The sequence below is a fragment of the Thalassophryne amazonica genome, chromosome 18 (assembly GCF_902500255.1).
Source record: "Thalassophryne amazonica chromosome 18, fThaAma1.1, whole genome shotgun sequence".
Taxonomy (NCBI): Eukaryota; Metazoa; Chordata; class Actinopteri; order Batrachoidiformes; family Batrachoididae; genus Thalassophryne; species Thalassophryne amazonica.
Genome location: NC_047120.1, coordinates 61,207,427 through 61,225,340, shown reverse-complemented (window position 1 = coordinate 61,225,340; position 17,914 = coordinate 61,207,427). Strand labels below are relative to the sequence as shown.

The following is a 17,914-nucleotide window of genomic DNA, read 5'->3' as shown; positions in this document are numbered from 1 at the left end:
TTTCTTTGAAATGTAAGGTGCAATACAAATAAAATGTATTATTATTATAAGTAAGCCTGCAGTCTGAGAGCAAAGCGCTCTATTGGGGTGATATGGTACTATGAGGTCCCTAAGATAAGATGGGATCTGATTATTCAAAACCTTATAAGTAAGAAGAAGAATTTTAGATTCTATTCTGGAATTAACAGGGAGCCAATGAAGAGAAGCCAATATGGGTGAACTATGCTCTCTCCTTCTAGTCCCCGTCAGTACTCTAGATGCAGCATTTTGAATTAACTGAAGGCTTTTCAGGGAACTTTTAGGACAACCTGATAATAATGAAATACAATAGTCCAGCCTAGAAGAAATAAATGCATGAATTAGCTTTTCAGCATCACTCTAAGACCTTTCTAATTTTAGAAAGGCGAAAGACTTTCATTTGGCACACGTTTTACACTGGATGCCCTTCATGGCACAGTTCTGCATTACATGGAGAATGGGCGGGAGTGGCCTTGAACCAGGAATCAAGCACACTAATCGTTTGGCCACCACCAAAATGTAATAATAATAATAATCATACCATATTTCATGGACATCATGTTAACACATTCTAGCCTACTTGATATACTCTATCCACAGTACATTTTGAGAACAGAGATCCAAAGAGAGTTACAGTAACCTTCTCTGAATCCCAATCAACTCCTCCTGCACAAAACATATACGAACATTCCATTTATAATTAAGAAAAAAGTAAGGTCCACAAAAGAATGATCTAATTAATCATCATTTGGTTAAAAACTCTCAAATCTGCCATTTGTCCACTATGTCCAGCAATAATCTTGATCATTGTTTTTGGAACATTTTTTTTTTTTTTTTTTTTGGAAGCCCAGTATGTACACAGAATGCAGAAAGCAAAGGCTTCCCACACATACTGGCAAACGTAACATTCTGATTTAGCATACTGTATTTTGTGGTCTTTCAAACAAACAGGAAACAGCAGCTGTCAGAACAATGCTGGACAGGAAAAAAAATTAAGTTAAAAAAAAATCTAAAACTAAAAATGAATATAAAAGGATAAAAACAACTGAACAAATACCTTCATTTACTCATTTTTAAATATCCTTTTATATCGATTGTTTATGAAGGTCCAGTTTACTGCTACTACAGTATGTTTTCAGTTAACCAATGTTTTGTGTTAAAGGTAGTTGAGTGTAATTTGGGTCATTTGATTACAACTTTTTTGTTTGCTTTCAGCCTCTACTGCTCACTTTTTCTTTTTGCTGGCATCTTTTTTGCTCAGCTTGAGTCTTCCAGGGGCACGCACACTGCCAAGCGAGGTGCCACTCCCCCCAGAAAGCTGCTCAAACAGCTGACGAGTTTCCGCAACAACTTCCAGGACACCGGGGGCTTCATTTATCAGCAATTCATAGTCACAGATTTGTATTTAATCCATGCATACAAACATTTATGCGCAAAATGTGGATTTTATCAACTTTGACATGGACTTAGCAAAGCGTCTAAATATACGAATGTTTAGGAGGGCAGCACTGACAGAAAGAAGATCATGGGTTCGATTACCATTTGGGGCCTTTCTGTGTGGAGTTTTCATGTTCTCACCGTGTATGTGTGGATTTCCTCCAGGTGTTTCGACTTCCTCCCGCATCCAAAATCATGCGTGTTAATGTTAGGTGAACTGAAAGCTTTAAGTTGACCGTAAGCATGTATGCGTGAATGTGTTTATCTGTCTATATGTGGCCCTGCGATAGACTGGCGTCCTGTCCAGGGTGTACCTCACCTCAGCCCTGTGACTGCTGGGATAGGCTCCAGCCCCACATGACCCTTAATCAAAGTAAGCGGGATAGAAAATGGATGAATGTTTGGGAGACTTGTGCAGCCTGGCTGCGTTCTCTGTGTGGTCCAGGTGGAAGAACTGGCTCACATGTGGCTCATCTGAGTTCTTCAAGAGACTGGTTCAATACGTGGATGTAGACTCCTCGACACCTGAGCCCTCAGCAGGTTTTTTCTTAGGTTCATTTTTGATGAAAACAACCTGAAAAGGCTCTTGAGCATGTCTGACCTGTTCAGTAGCTCTTTCGTCACCGTCCTCAGTTATGTGACACCCTCTACAACTATTTTCTTTTATCATTTTTGGCTGAAACACCAAAGGAAGTGGAACTGTAAAGTCATTTTTTGAGATAAGAAAAGCGCACACGTGTAACTTGCTCTTTGTTAAATCGGCTAATGGGGCACGTGTGCTAACTTTCTGACACACCGTGACACTCGCTGCGAGCTCGTTTGAGTTAATGACACTCCAGCCGATTAATTACAAACAGCTAAACTGTGATGTCATTCAAATAATGAAATAAAGTTTTTGTTTAGTGTCTGCAGAATCATTTCAAAATGTGAGATCGAGAGAAAAGTTCATGTCTATATTAGCTCTTCTCACGTTCCTAACCCTGTTTACTCAGCTCCTCCCATTAAACTCTGACTCCTCCTCTTCCTCCACGACCGTTTAAATTTAAATCACCTTTTCGCAAAACATTCTGTGAAATCTCAAGCTTTAAATTTATTTTCATATTCTTTCCAATTACAAATTGTTGTGGTTGTTGCTTTTACAATTGTTTTGCTTTTGTTTGAAATATAGCTTGAAGCTCATTGAGACGGTCAATAAAATGGAATTTTATTTTTTTATTTTTTATTTTTTTTAACTACAACATACAGAATATACCAGTGGTGAAACTCATGTATTTCACTAAACTATTCAGTTTTCTGACAAGTTTATAACACTGTAAGCTGGTTGTGTGCATCTGTTGTTGCTATGTTGTACATGTGTTTGGACATTGTGCTGCACACTAAATTTCCTTTTTAAGGACAAATAAAGTGAAACTTGAAACAGCAAAAGTGAGAAAAACAGAAAATCCTCAACTGTGAAAAACTGGGACCAAAGAACATTTCACAATTTGGCTTGATCATTTGAATAAACAGTAAATTAAAATATTTAATAATTTTCTCCATCAACAAAGTCATCTTGAATACTTACTTTGTAACATTTCAACCCCCCACCTCCTTTTGATGCACTATACTCATTTGACAGCTGTTCATTTTAATATTTGTTAACAGTATATGTTTACTCACTCTACATGCAACATTTTGTCCATGCATCCTCATTGTTCTACAGATATAAAGTTTGTCAGAAAGGAAAAATGCCTCAAGACACCAAGTCGACAGTCCATCATAAGCTTTTAAAAACAACACTTAAGCAAAAATAAATTCCAGCCATGTGAAGTATGGAATCTTTTATGCTTGTGATGGTGCCATTTTGTTCAGTATAAATAAAAAAAAAAAAAACCAAGCAGAACAGACGGTTCCAAACTTCTGTGTGTAAAACTGAACAAAACACAAACACTTCCAAATCTTGGGTGGTTTTCTGATTGGCATTTATCAGAATTATTTGTAAGCTAAGTTGTAAGTGGGTGATTCTTAGACTACGGGCACTTATGTCCTTTGATCATATTGTATGAAAAACAGAAAAAAGGGGACATTTCACACTTTTATAGTTATCTTTACAATGAAAGTGTGTTAAGAAATTTGTTCTAGTAGTCTATGATGACTTTTTCACCTTTTTTCAGCATCATTATATGCAAATATTGCTGTTTTGTGCTTGTCCCACACCCAGACTTTTGATCTTCAATGATAAAAATGAATGGTAAAGAAACGTTTTTTCTAATGTTTTAAAATATCAATAAAATATCAGTAAAATAATCAAAACATAATTGGGGTATTCAATGTCATACAACTGTTGTGATTTTTTTAAACAAAATGTTGTCCCACACTATTGCCGTAATTTCCACCACAACACTGTAATGTCCCTAAACAGTTTGTATGAAAGATTGTTTGGGTAGTTTCTATGGAGATCAACAGTGAAATCAGAGCACATGTATATAGCGCCAAATCACAACAAACAGTTGCCCCAAGGCGCTTTATATTGTAAGGCAATGGTGTGGCGGAAATTACATTTACAAGGCCAATAGTGCCCGTAGTTAAAGAATCACCCAAGTATGTGAGAATATTCAACTACAACAGCAGCAGGCTCATATTCCATTATTGCTCAATAACACAGCAGGAACCTTATCAACTCGTTCCTGTTCCATTCATTCACTCTCACACACACACTCAAGCACCAGCCATGCAAGATGCTAAAACTGCACACAGAGACCAACTCTGGATTTAATGACCTTGCCCATGGAACCTTAGTGATTTTCCTGTCACCAAGGTCCGGAGTCGAACTGAGGATTCTTTGGTCACATGCTCACCTCGCTACACTGCGCTCTCACTTGCTTCCTCTTCTTCACCTGCCCAAGTCATCTTACAAATCACCATGTGATCAGAATCAAAAATTAGTGATCAGGAACAAGGACCGAGACAAGAGAATCTATGATTGAGGGAAGACAAAAGACTAAATAACCCTCTCAATCAAAAGAGTACAAAAAAATGAAATAAGACATATAGAGGAAGACTTCTGGACCTCAGCAAAGGTATCCACTCTGCGAGTGCCCTTGTAGGTGTACAAATGTCACAGTGAACAAATAAAATGCATTAAATATCAGTGTACCCTGCAGGTACAAAATAGTTTATTGAAACCCTTGTCAAGCTACATGTTATCAGACTTTAACTGTTTCATAATTTCACCCTGAAGGCTTCAAACTGCAGCAGAACCTGACACACCTTTGTCCTCTGATGCTGTTCATCACGAATGAGTCAGTAATTTGACCCAACCCTGAGCAGCAGAGGATTACGGGTACTGCGAGGCAGTATGCACCTCACAGAAGGCGTTATAATTAAACAATAAACCTCACCTGATCTGTCTACATCTTTTCCTTTTCTCTCCATCACGCCCTCGTTCTACCCCTGTGGCCCAGGTTTCAGTCTCTCCACAGTGAGGACAGAGATATTTTTAGAGTAACAGAAACCTCCATCTCCTCCACACCTTCTACGCTGTCATTTCATCACCATATTGAAAACCTGCTTCATCTGCAGTAAATTGTCTGCATTTATGCAGCGCTTTTCCATCTGCATCAGAAGCACAAAGTGCTTTATAATGATGCCTCACATTCACACACACTGGAAGCAACTAGGGGATTAAGGACCTTGCCCAAGGAAACTTAGTGATTTTCCGGTCTGGCTGGGTCTTGAACTGAGGATTCTCTGGGCTGAAGCCCAACACTGAACCACTACTACACCATCACCTCCCCAGTAATTTCATTAATGATGCTTTCAATGCCAAAGTGCTACTAAAATAGGTTAACTGATCATGCACGAAATTTAATTACTGCACTGACACTTTACTGAATCTAATATAAATGTCTGTTTGGGGGGGGGGGGGGCACAGCACACATACACACTGCTTTATGTACATCAGGAACACAGGAAGCAGAATGAGTAATGAACTTTCCGTGAATGAAGGTCCAGAGGAAAGCTGCCAAAGGGCAAAAATGGCTTTTCGGAGAAACCGGTCCCAGAATGTTCTGAAATTAATCATGATGCCGACATTCATTCTGGTTCACTTTGAGACAAATGCTGTCAGAGTACACAGACTTATAGTTCCCCAATATCCTGTGCCACTTAGAAAGAAATAATGGTCCTGTAACCATAGAAAAAAAAAGGAAAAAAAAAATGTTTTTCACCTCAATTTAACATTAATGAATCCAAGATCTCTGTACTGGTGAAACAATATTAAAGTAGACAACAGAGGTGCAGATCTTCATAATTTGAGTAAACACTCAATGTTTAAATTAGCACTGAAACATTTGTTTTGTTTTGTTTTTTTAAATCAACCTGTACCAATCACAAACTTCTGTTTCTAAACAGAACCAGGCTGTTTCTGAGCCTGGTTCTGCTGGAGGTTTCTTCCTGTTAAAAGGGAGTTTTTCCTTCCCACTGTTGCCAAGTGCTTGATCACAGGGGGTCGTTTTGACCGTTGGGGTTTTTCCATAATTATTGTATGGCCTTGCCTTACAATATAAGGCGCCTTGGGGCAACTGTTTGTTGTGATTTGGCGCTATATAAATAAAATTGATTGAATTGATTGATTGAAATGAACACGTATCCACAGATCCACCTTGGATCTGCTGTGGTGACCCTGGGTGAAAAATGGAGAAGCTGAAGGGCCTTATGTTTTGCTGGTATTCTTGATCATTTTTTTATATATAAATAAAATTGATTTGATTTAAATGAAATGTTAAAAATGTTAATATGCACATTCGATTTAACAAAAATAAAATACACAACCACAAACCCAACAGGTTTTTGCTATTATTTCTAAACAGTCAAACATGACAAGAGATGAAACGGAATTATCACAGTCATCAGACCGCCTCATGTGAGTCACATGACCTTCGTGAAGACAGCCTGCAGGTTCTTTTGCAGCAGTTCCCTTTATCCCCCCCCACCGTCCTGACAACCTGGCACATCGCCTATGTGCAGCGCTGAGGGCGGGGTCACAACACCGCAAGCGACCCACAATGCAGTTCTTTTTGCTGCTGATGTCTAAACACACCAACTCCACCTGCTAATCCGCAACCCAAAACAGACCCACAAATCCAGCAGAAACCATAACAGCCAAGTAACGACCAAAATGTCCTGCTACAACACACCAGACCAAATGGGGTCAGTACTGTCTGTTCGCATTCATATTATATGACGCCCGTTTAAACTGGCAAGAAACTCAAGACCCAAAGATCCAATGTCTGTCAATCCGGTGATGTTAAATATTTATTGTAAAATGTCCCGGTTCTGTGCCTTTATTTGGATCCACCTTGATATGTGGTGGAATCTGTTATACGATATAAACTTTAGTAAGAAGTCTGCATTTAAACCAAAAAATAAAATAAATAAAAACCATTCAGGGCACAAACATGAAACCTGCAACTACTGTGTTTGACGCTACTATTTTAAGAGTGGATGATTCAGACTGAAGATGTAAAACCATTTGATTTGAGCGAGAATGCCTGCAGACATTCTGCTCATTAAACTCAGAGCAGAGAGAGAGATTTAAGAGCCACAAACATTTCCTGTCAGCACATCAGCTCTATGTCACATATCTGATGTGGTCAAGGAGGAAAAAACAAAAGCTGCACAGTCGAGGAGACAGAAAACGATACGCTGTAACAGAAGGACAAAAAGACAGTAATCGAGTGGTGAGGTAACGAGGAGAGTGAAAAGAAACTAAACTATTAGTGCTACAAGTAATGACTGTTTTAACAGTTAATCATTTCAGAAAAAACCTGTTTCTCAGAAATCTTCAAACTCCATTTCAACAAAATTCAGCTGGCTTCTAACAACCAGTCAGATATTCAAATTAGCCCATTTGAATCCAGTATAAACTGACAAAACTCACATCTGGTGTAAAGCCAGTTAAAAGGGGCTTAAGAATGCTGTCAACCACTTTCTCTTTGATATATGAGGTCTGTCGAGGTCTGCTCTATTGATCCAGGACGTCGTGAGAGAACAGAGAAGTTTCAGAAGAAGTCGGTTTCAGCATTTTATCCAGATATTCCACTGTTAAAGGAGATTTTTTAATGAAAGACGTGCGGACGGATTGCAGCGTCGGCTCGCAGCCGCCGCGACACTCCGCTACAGGAAAAACACCTCTGTTGGAAGCCTTAAGGACAAGTTGGAACATGTCCAGCTGTTAAACAATTTCTCATATACTCACTCCACTGAAAGCCGTCAAAAGCCGCCTGGATTTTACAAATGGTAATCAACAAGGAGGTGTTTTTCCTGTGCCGCCGCACCGCGCCGGCTGCATCCCGACGCACAGACCCGTCCACACGTCTTTCATTAAAAAAAATCTCCTTTAACAGTGGAATTTCCGGATAAAATGCTGAAACCAACTTCTGAAACTTCTCTGTTCTCTCACGATGTCCTGGATCAAGAGCCTGAAAAGTGGAGGTTTTCAGCTTGAAACAGGCTGATGACGGCGCCTGAGAGCCCTGCGCGACGTCCCGCTCCGTGGGAAGTCCTTAAAGCGACAATATCACCTCAAAATCTCTCATCAACCGTTAAATTTTTCACCGAAAACCAGCTTAATTTTTCGAACCATGTCCACTTCGATGTGCCTCACAGGTTTAGAAAAAAATTTGATCAAACAAAGCGCCGATCTCTCAGCAACTTCTCAGACAAAGGAATTCCGACGAGGGGCTGGACGACTCCTCCCACAAGGAGTGCTCACAGGTGAATGACGTCACCGACAGGCGTGGAAAAACTCACGCATGCGCACGAGGGTTCAAGCATGTCTGAAGTAAAAACATATGAATGAAATCCATATAGTTTTTGAAAAAAATAAAAAGGACCTATACTTTGACAGCTCTCGTACACCCAAAACTGACTGTACAAACTTTACTATCACTGTTAAAGCACTTTTGTTTCCTAATGTAGCTAGCAAGTGACATATACAAAACGGTAGCCTTAAAGAGGAACTATGCAACTCTGGTTTTTCGCCGTTTCATCTGTTTTTTATTTGGTCACATTCTTCTTAGAGCTCCCCCTACAGCTCGGGAGTACATCATAAAGCTCGTTTAAAGGACACTGGTGTCGCCGACCAAATGGACCCCCTAAAACTCGGTCCCCCCAATGATGCGGTTCACGGATTAACACCTCGTTTCTGCTTCAAGCTGCCCACCAGTCATCATTTATCACAGCGACATATCTGAAGCTTTTGTACAACAATCATTTCCACATAAATTCAGCATTATTTCAGCATAAAAGGCGGCAGACGCGATCAGAGTGCCACAGCTAAATGAACTGCTAGTGGATGCATTCACTGCACATCGGACATTTCAAAGCATCACAGAATTTCACCTTTTTTTCTGCTTAAAACTGACTTTAGAATTATTTAAGAAGTTTACCTTCATCATCTGATGGTTAATAATCCCATTAATCCATTTGATTGCTTTGGGTGACGAGACTCCGTCTGAGACGTGCTGCTGTGGTCCGAAATGACGCATGCGCAGATGCAAAAGGTGGACCGATTTTTAGGGGTGGACCGTTCAGTCTGCTACACCGGGTCAGCTCCTGTAAAGTAGCAAGGCTGGCTTTCTGCTACAGGATACCCCCATTCTCCCCAAAACAAGTTATTTAGCGATTATAATGACTCCCAAACTGTAAAATGAAAGTAAAAATGTTGCATACAGTAGTATTTTTTTTTAAGGAGGGAAAATCCACCATGAAGAGAAACAGGATGTCCAGTCAGTTACAATTTAAAATTATTTATACAGTTTTTTTTTTTTCCTGTTGGTTGATAATTCAGTTAAACAGCGCTGCCAAATCACACCACCGGCCCACAGAAACAAGAATCAGGTTTAAACCTTATGCAACATTTAATCTCCTCTGTGACCTTTCAAAAGCTTCTTATGAACTGATAACTGAAAAGAAAGTAAATGAGGGATGACTCGCACAGCAGAGCCATAAACAGAAGAAAAGAATCAGCAAGCAAGCTCATTAAAAGGAAAGATTGCTAGCAGCGCTGCATATCATTGGTTTGCAGTGATACTAGTATCAAAGCAGTATTTTTAAAACGGTGTGTATCGATACTTTAACCCAGAGCTGGAGGAGAGAATCCTGTAGTACCAAAGGCCAGAGCTAGATGAGGGAACCAAAAGACAAAGATGGAGGACAGAACCAGGAGAACCATAAGCCAGAACTACATGAGGGAACCAAAAGCCAGAGCCCGAGGACAGAACCCTGTAGAACCAAAAGCCAGAGCTGGATGAGGGAACCCTGTAGAACCAAAAGCCAGAGCTGGATGAGGGAACCAAAAGACAAAGCTGGAGGACAGAACCAGGAGAACCAGAAGCCAGAGCTAGAGGAAAGAAACCCGTAGTACCAAATGCCAGAAATAGATGAGGGAACCAAAAGCTAGAGCCCCAGGAGAGAACCCTGTAGAACCAAAAGCCAGAGTTGGATGAGAGAACCAAAAGACAAAGCTGGAGGACAGAACCAGGAGAACCAGAAGCCAGAACTACATGAGGGAACCAAAAGCCAGGGCTGGATGAGTGAACCAAAAACCAGAGCCGGAGGAGAGAACCACGTAAAACCAAAAACCAGAGCCGGAGGAGAGAACCACGTAAAACCAAAAACCAGAGCCGGAGGAGAGAACCACATAGAACCAGAAGCCAGAGGAGAGAACCCTGTAGAACCAGAAGCCAGAGCAGAGAACCCTGTAGAACCAGAAGCCAGAGCTGGAGGACAGAACCAGGAGAACCATAAGACAGTGCTGGAGCAGAGAACAAGACAGAACCAGAACCAAAGTGTAGCAGTGAGATGATTAATGAACCAAACCTGTTTGACTCACTGTCACTTCCGGAAGTCTGCAGAGAACGTTTCAGTGAATTTGGACTCACCTGGCGGCATCCGGAGCCAGAAGGCGGAAACGGAAGCAGCTGTCACTTTGTGAACAAATAAACGTCAAAAACGATTACAAATGCACCGCTGGAGGTCACGAGCTGCAGTACGACAAAATAAAACCACGATACGACGACAAACTCGCCTATGTACGATTCACATCCGTCTGTTTTTGTCCTGAATTATCAAATAAACGCATTTTTTTTTGTCCTGAACGCTTCCACTGCGCGAGCCTCTGCTGAATCATTCACACTGCACGCGCGTGCCCGAGACACAGCTGACTGTGACGTCATCAGCCCGCTGTAAACATAACCCTTCACTGACCGGACAAAATATTAAACTTAATAAAAATAAATACAAACTGAAACTGTTACAGAAACACATGGCTGTTACCTTTCAAATTATGTATCACAATAAATGTATTAAAATGTACTGAATTCTCTGCTATAGCTAAAGAATCCATAACATTTTATTGTATAGTAGAAACTCCAAATTGGATATATTAAAAAGACAAAAACTTCTCAAGCATTTAAAAAAAAAAAAAAACTAGTTTCTTAATGTGGCAGATTTGTATTCAGAAGCAGAACCAAGAAAACTCATTTTCATTGGCTTTAAATAAATATATATTGGGGGGGGGGGAAAACAATGCACATTAAAGCACGAGAGCAAACTGTTACCAAAAGCATTGAAACCGTTAATATGTATAGTTTTTTTTTTTGTTTGTTTTTTTTAAGTAATGTATGTAACCACATTTTATATCATGTCAAAACCCCTAATTTGTGTATTTTATTTTTCTGCAATTTGTCTATTGGTTATTAAACTTAATAAAAATAAATACAAACTGAAACTGTTACAGAAACACATGGCTGTTACCTTTCAAATTATGTATCACAAATAAATGTATTAAAAATGTACTGAATTCTCTGCTATAGCTAAAGAATCCATAACATTTTATTGTATAGTAGAAACTCCAAATTGGATATATTAAAAAGACAAAAACTTCTCAAGCATTTAAAAAAAAATGATAACTAGTTTCTTAATGTGGCAGATTTTGTATTCAGAAGCAGAACCAAGAAAACTCATTTTCATTGGCTTTAAATAAATATATATTGGGGGGGAAAAAACAATGCACATTAAAGCACGAGAGCAAACTGTTACCAAAAGCATTGAAACCGTTAATATGTATAGTTTTTTTTTTGTTTTGTTTTTTTTTAAGTAATGTATGTAACCACATTTTATATCATGTCAAAACCCCTAATTTGTGTATTTTATTTTTCTGCAATTTGTCTATTGGTTATTCATAAAGCTTTTGGGAGGGAGGGGGGGATTACTGACCAGACAAAATTAAAAACGGTCGGATTGATAAAATACTGAAACGAAACTTAAATTGCAGCTAACGTAACTGTAGAATAAAACCAGTCAACAAAATTCTGGTAATTAAACCAAATGCAAGAAAGTCGGAATCATTGTAGAAAAAGTATAAAGACAATGTGGTGGAAATTTCAAATTTTCATAATATAGCTATGAAACAAATGGAAACCTTTCAAAATAAACCATGCTGGCAACCTTCAGTCTCGAGAGAGGATGGAGAAGCACTCCTGGGTGTTGGTAGATGTTGAGCACTTCCGGAAGTGCCTGTGGACTCCCACTCTAAGGAGTATGCTCAGCTGCAGTGACTGGTGTGTGCCACTTCCTGTTGTCATCAATAGTGACACCGGAGTGATCTGTTCAGGAATCCTTTGACTGCGGACATCAAGGGCTGCCCAATCAAGATCCCCAGGCCCTCGCCACATTCATCCAAGGGAGAGATCAACCAGAGTACACTTGGTGACACCTCAAATGCAGGAGTGACTGCTGGTGGTGAGCAGGCCATCCAAAGGCTTAATAGGACACCGCTCCAAATTTTTGTTAGAGTTGACAACCTCAGCCTTCACCTCACCAGAGCCAACCATAAGGCAGTGGTACCATTAGCCCAAAGCTGGGGTTTGTAGGCGTGTCCACAACACTGGGAGGAGTTCCCAGGGAAACCAGGATATGCAGGAGGGAGTATATTTCCCCAACTGCTTTGAGAACACCTTGGGATCCCCAGGAAGATCTAGAGGGCTTGGCCAAGGATCAGGAAGTAGAAGCTGTACTGCTTGGTCTACTGTCACCACAACCCAGATAAACAGAAGTTAATGGATCAGTCATTCTTGGTTTAAATAAAAACCCAGCCATTATTTGTTCACTTTCTGCTGCTTATCCAGGTCTCAGTAGCATAGACTGGAGCAGCTCGTCGCTACACTTCCCTATCTGCAGCCAAGTTCTCCAACTCTTCCTGGAGGAATCACAAGGCATTCCCAAGCCAGCTGGGAAATATCTCAGTGTCCTGGGTCTTTGCTGGGGTACATCTAACTCTGGAGGTCCCCCAATTGAACATGCCCGGAAGACCTCTGTAGGAAGATTACCAGGAGGCATCCTCGCCACGTCCCGAACCATCTCAACTGGCTCCTTATAATGCGGAAAAAACAGCAGCTCTACTCAGAGGCCCTTCCAAATTTGAAATGCTCACCTTGTCCTCAAGCGTAAGCCTCTTTGGAGGAGCTCGTTTCTACTGCTTGTATCCGGCTGTTCCTTCAGGGATTACCCAAAGTTCAGAACCACTGATGACTAAAGTGTATACAGCTATACAATATCTTAAAAAAATAAAATAAAATTTGAGAGGCAGGAAACAGGCTGATTTTACAGATTTGTTTGAATTAGAAATTTACTTTTGGGTCTTTGTTGCACCATCATTATTTGTCCACTAGAGGTCAAACTTAACCCCTGTAGCAAAATGATTGCAAGTGATTATTTCAGTTCAACAGAAAATTTGTGCGGATGGGAAACTGCTTTAAATGAATGTAAAGTTACATTCAACAACCCAGACAAACTGTTCTTTAAAAATATATAGGCTGCCAAATACGCATTTAAAGGATCCAAATTAAACTACTTATTAAAAATGGCTTAAGAAACGTTCAGATTTGAAAAGTGAAACCAGATTTAACCTTTATTTCAGGCCAACTTCAGAATTCAGATAACCAGACTTAATTGCTTAAACTGAATTCAACCTTTTGAATTTCAGAACTGTATTCACTTGGTACATGTTAGATTGCTGAGACAAGTTTCACACATTTTGAACTACTTGCCAACTTGAAGTTTTAATCTTTAAAGCTGACCACATTTCAGTTAACAGTTTGAAGTTGGGAGTCACAGAAGTGGTCATTTTTGTTTAACTCACAATTCAATATTTATATCTAGTAAACACACAGCTCAGATGTTGTTCAAGATCTTTATTGTACTTTTGTTCCGGCAGGAGGAACCCAGTGTCAGCTTTAGAAGTCTACTGAAGAACGTTTCGATTCTAACCTGTAAGAACCAGGCACCAAGTGATTCTTTGTCTTGGAAGGTGGTTGTAGCAGATCTGGGGAGTATTTAGTTTTTGGAGAAGAGCACCTTTTCTCGCTGAAAACCATTCTTTGACTGGACTATGTAGGATGACTGGTATTGCTCTGGAACACTTGAGCTCTTTTGAAATGTCCAACTGCTGGAGACTAGTTCCCTTCCAGGTGAAGGTGAGCTAGGCTGCAATGCCTCACCTGGATTAGAGTACACCTTGTTTGAATCAACACCTTCAGAGTTCCCCAAGGAGAGAGCCATTGCACCAGGAAGGGTATCCCCACGATGAGACCACCTTAAGGTGGTGCCAGTGCCATCAACAGGAACATAACTAAATCTGGAGTCAGAACCTACAGCACTTTGGGCCCTGTTCAAAAGCTGAGGAGGAAAGTCAGAGTCTGTAGTGCCATAGCCCTCAGCAAATGGCTTGGCAAGCACATCCTCATCTGGGAACATGTAGTCTGGAATATCATAATTTGATCCAGAAAGCATGTTGGGAAAGCCAGAGTATGTACCTCTATATCTTGAGCCAGAACCCAGATTAACAGAGTCCCTGCTTGCAAAGAGAAGGGGATGGGTGTAATCTGGAATGTCATATTGTGACCCAAGAGCCCACCAACTGTCTTCCCTTTTTTCAGGTGCATGGTCTGGAATGCTATAGTGTGTGCTACCAGGCAAGCTACTTTGATACTTATTTGTGATCTGAGGGGGAAGTTCAAAGTCTAGAACGCTATGGTGGTACCCATCAGTGAAGCCACTTTGAGCCTTGTTTGTAAACTCAGATGAGGGGCACGATCTGGAACACCATCATGTGACCCAATAGGCAAGCCACTCTGATCCCAGTTTGTTGACAGTGGGAGAAGCCCATAACCTGGACCTTTATATTGTGAAACAGGCAAGCTACTTCTATCCCCATTTATGACCCAAGGGGGACGTACATAGTTTACAGTTCCATAGTGTGAACCAACAGGGAAGCCACTCTCTCACCATTTCCATGAGGGGGAAGGACATAGCTTGGAGCCTCATAGTGCAAACTGGTAGGCAGTCCACTTGGGTACTCATTTAAAAGCCAAGGGTGAATGGACTCATGTGGCACTTCATAACTCAATCCAGAGCGCAGGACACTTGGGGCAGGGACTGGGATCTCAGAGGGAACACCAAGACTTAAGCCTGTAGCATCAGTACTTGAGACGGCATGGGGTTTGGGCTGCACAAAGGAGTCTGGCAACTTCACATCTGGATTAGCAAGTGAGCGAGGAAACACATGAGCACTGGCAGAAACAATGCTTTGATCCAGGCTTGAGTCTTCAAGAGAAGTTGAGGATTTGTAAGCAGTTTGATTGAGACTGCTGCCATCTTGCTTGCCAAGCAATTTATAATGTGGCATAACTTGGCAAAGTGGCCAGTAGCCACACTGGACTTTTGATCTTCAGCACCTCGTTCATATTGCAGGGATATCAGTGGATGATTGAAGCTTTTAGACAGGTTTGACAAAAAGGAGCCATCAGTAGAGTTCTTCGAGGTCACATCTGGATGTCCATGATCTGGAGAGAGTCAAGCAAAACTACTATTAAACCTTCACGTTGTATATAAAACAATCAGATCTGTGACATCCACCAATCTGGATCACCTCCAAAAGTCAGTGGAGTCTTCCATGCCCCAATATCTGTGGTGCAAATTTGGTGAGAATCCAAGAAGCAGTTTTGATGTAATCCTTCAAAGCCTATATAAAGTGAATCTTTATCTGTGGTGAAAATTTCATCAAATCTATGCAGTAGTTTTGATGTAACCCCACTCAGACAAATAATGCAGATGATTTTATTATGTCCTTGGCAGACGTAATAAACCCACCCACACCCCCTCAAACCAAGCACCACCTTGAATGCTTTGTGGAGCACTGCTACACTGACATGAGAACCATATCAGTTCCATCTATAACCTCTGAGGGAAGCTGGAAATATTTCAACAGTTAGTCTAAGACAACATGACAGTTAAAGCAACATGACAGTTGCACAATTAACAGTTTAAACCACACAAGCCAGTTTAGTGTCATCACTTAAGGAATAGAGAACCTTGTTTTTTAATACAGAAGCAAGTATTGAGTTTTTGTGTCATTTCACAGTGGCCACTAGATTGGTAGCATAACCGCAAACCAAACCCAGGTTGACAAATTGTTATTCCACCTCATCAGCTGGTAGCTCATGGGATGAGGCAGCCATACGTTGAATAAAGACATTTTAAAAAACTTGCATCATTTAAAATGAGCAAGCATGTCCAGTACTATAGCTCTCATTGGGCGTGCCTTAGACAGCAGGAACCCAGACACTCACCTCAGGCTGGTTTTTACAGCCATAGAATTTCCATACAAGTGGAAAATGGTGCAACTTAGGTTAACAGATGAAACCATCTGAGATTGAGTTCTAAATAAAAATCTGATCTCCTGTAACAGTGTAGAACAGTTTGGATTTACCTTTTGTTAGAGGGACACAGAGACCACAGGTGACCAACAGCAGACAGCTCCAACAAACTCTGCAGCAGTAATCAAGACAATTAGCAGTATCACCTTTATTGACAACCTGGTACATGCAGGGGGGCGGAACCAACCTCAGCAGGAACCCCAGAAACATGTTAGAACCAAACCAAGGAAAGACTACTACAAACCTTAAGAGGCTGCCACGCCCTCTTTATAACTAACTTAATTCGACTCATTAAGTTCACCTGGAGACCTTCCACAGCTGAGGCACATCACAAACCCTCCCCGAGCAAATACTAGTTGCAAAAGGCTTTATTTATGTATTTATTTTAAATCTCCCACCCCAGTTTAAATGGGGTTCTTCTTCATCAACAGCAGACATTTAGTCCTTCTTACATACAGACAAACACACATAACTTTCTTGGTCTTCTAAGGCTCCATAAAGTTTCTGATCCTTCAGCTGGAGGCAGAAAGTGAAAGATGTCAAAGAAAATAATGACAATTTTAAATGGACTGTGTTTCTACAGTGTTTATTCACCTGATGCAGATCAAAAACTCGTCCAGTGTTTCCACACAAGCACACACATATATAATACATATAATACATTTATAATGTAATTTAAAGGATAACACAAAAAAGTCAAAAGGTATTTCCATTATTTAATGTCCTTGTTTGAATTTTTCTGCTCTTCTAATATTATACATAGAAATATTTAAAACAGTACAATCCAACTGGGACCAACCCGACGTCCTGTAAAAACCTCATTATTTTCTAAACTTCAAAACAAATGTAGAGTGAATAAATGCACTAAACTGTAAGTGTGTAGGTTTGCATAGCGCCCTCTAGAGATATAGGAAGAAATCACCATGTTAACCTTGTGCCAAGTACCAGTGCAGATCTGGCTGCATATCCGCTGTGGCGACCCCAAACAAAATGGGAGCAGCCGAATGGACAACAGCAACATGAGCATCACAGTTGCAGTGAGATATTTGTCCTGTTGTGCACACATTTAAATTTGCAGACAATTTACGAAAAAATTGTGAAGTCTACTTTATGTGATAAGCAGGGATGTGGTCTCTCTCCAAGTACGCTTTGCTTTAGCATTACTACTAGAATCCAACAGAGTGTCTCTGTATGCCGATGACATGTCAGACATGGTGTCAAATACTTTGCATTGTATTTAAATACAAATACTTTAGATTTTCGAATTCCAATACAAATACTTTGTACTTTTTCAAATACAAATACTTTATATTTTGAGTATTTCAATACAAATACTTTCTATGAACGATAACAACAAATCAACACAAAAACTGATAAACCGGTAACAATTTATTGTGAAAATAGCATGACCAAGTGATAAGTAAAGGATTGAATGTTTTATCACAAATTCACTATTATAATATCACAGGCAATAATCAAACTATCACAATCTATATTCAACACGGTGTCACAGAGATTCTCAAGTTTGAAAAGTATTTGAAAAGTATTTGGAAATACTTGGGATCGGTGATGTATTGAAATACAAATACAAATACAAAATACTTTGAATTCAAAATCAAAAAATACAAATACAAATACTCCGAAAAATGTATTTAAGTATTTTCCAAATACAAATACTTTTGTATTTGGCCCCATGTCTG

The 17,914-nt window shown here is 40.1% G+C and overlaps 1 protein-coding gene across 1 annotated transcript in view; it reads right to left on the bottom strand.

Annotated features, from left to right (window-relative positions):
- The window catches only part of LOC117530427 (serine-rich coiled-coil domain-containing protein 2-like), a 42,504-nt gene extending 31,923 nt beyond the window's left edge, over positions 1 to 10,581 (bottom strand). Inside the window, exon 1 of the mRNA XM_034193305.1 lies at positions 10,380 to 10,581. The gene's annotated coding sequence lies outside the window, so the exon portion shown is untranslated. The remainder of the gene's footprint in view (positions 1 to 10,379) is intronic.
- Positions 10,582 to 17,914: the final 7,333 nt, after the last annotated feature.